The following is a 1,932-nucleotide window of genomic DNA, read 5'->3' on the forward strand; positions in this document are numbered from 1 at the left end:
AAAATCACATCACTTTGATCCACAGCGACGTATACGTTTATATATGATGAATTGGCGTTAGAAAATAACAACTTGTGATTAAGACGTTTAGATTTAATGTTTTTATGTGTTATGTAAGAGTAGTTTTACTCAAATAAAATATAAATATAAACATGTACAAAGTGTATTTACTTCCGTAGAGCGAAAGGGGATTTGACTTTAAAATAATATGTTTTGCTCCTTAAAATAGTATGAATCACCATGTTCCTCATAGAAAAAGCTACTTCTACCTATTAAAGCATTAGAAATAAATTTGTAAAGTAGCTGAAAGTACGAAAAAATTAGTGTTCATTTCTCCATTCTACAAAGTCAAAAGTACCATGTAGTTTAGTTGAATCCACTGTTTCACATAGTTGAACGTGCCATGTATCCCGGTACCTGACAGACTCAACTCTACTAATAAGTTCTGCCAAAAGTACAATGTAGCACAGGAGAGGTTGCTGAGACCGAACGTTTGTTTCACTATTCGGCCAACTGAAAAGTACCATGTGGCCCGGTAAGCGTAGGTACCTAGCAGTGTCGAATATACCTTTTGCACATTGAAAAGTTCCATGTAAGACGGGCGTATTTCATTAGAAAGATGGCACGATTTACTAACAAACCTGTTATGTACCACGTGGATGGAATAGAAGTATTACCTTTTTGGGAGATAGAACTATATGAACTATAGTTCATTCCATAATAAATTGAGACTATTCGTTGAAAATGCGAGCCAACGCCTGAATGCGTTCATGAAAATGGTTTAAATACTTTAAATAATAATTAATGATTCTTATGAATTTGAAAATGAACACAGCTGAAAGTCATCGGAAAGACATTCGTAGTTTATTCCGTAAAAAAGTGAGTCTGTTTAGTTTAAAATAAGCCAAACTCTGCATTTATTTATAAAAATGGTTTAAATAATTCATAACTCTGATAAATTTTCAACGTATCGTAGCAAAGACTTGTTAAAAAAACATTCTTAGTTGATTTTAAACAAAAAAGGCGCCTATTCGTTGAAAAATACCCACTTGCAAGCTCTGAATGACTACGCGCGCCTTGGCCATTTGGACTGACGGTTTTGTATATTTTGAAATACAATATAAATTCGTTCACTTTTATTTTATTCCGGCTAGCTATTTTCTAGTTAAGGTACTTATCTATATTTTTACGTGACTGTGCAGAGATTCGTGCACGTCGCCCCTTTGTTACAAGTTTCCAAAAATATCATCATCGGTCCTATTGACAGATTTTATGAATTAAATACTTATTTTGCAGTCATTAAATTCTAAAATATTATTGTGAAAATAAGTTTCGTCCAATAAAATATAAAATTTATATAATATTTATACTATTTTAGTAGACTTAATAAAATGTCGTCGAAAAGATATACTTAGTTGCTTCCGTAAAAAATTGAGCATCTTCGTTGAAAAGTGCCCCGATTCGGAATTTTTAAACGAAAATTGTTTAAATCATCAATGATTTTCATGAAGTTGCAATTTATAATAACAAAATCTCATTAAAAAGACATTGTACGTTGATTCCGTAAAAAATGTAGGCTATTCGTTGAAAAGTATCCAAACTGTGAAATTGTTTATAATTGTTTAAACAATCGCCAAATAGCACTTATTTTCCATTAACCGTAAACAAACATTCATTTGTTTTATGTTTTAAACCATAAGTCCAGAACTCTAGATTTCATTGACGAGTCAATTCCGAAAAACAACTTTTCTGTGTAAGATCAAAAATGGTACTTCTGAAAAGTTAAAAAAAATGTAAATTCTATTGTTAGATAAAATAATCAATTTTTCCCATCAAAAATCTAAACACGCAAATCTTTTCAATATTTAAAAATCACAGAAATTGTTTTGCCCCTCTTTATGGTGCGACGACACTGTAGCTCTCAATTTTGTT

Source organism: Belonocnema kinseyi, chromosome 8 (genome assembly GCF_010883055.1).
Source record: "Belonocnema kinseyi isolate 2016_QV_RU_SX_M_011 chromosome 8, B_treatae_v1, whole genome shotgun sequence".
In the NCBI taxonomy this organism is placed as follows: Eukaryota; Metazoa; Arthropoda; class Insecta; order Hymenoptera; family Cynipidae; genus Belonocnema; species Belonocnema kinseyi.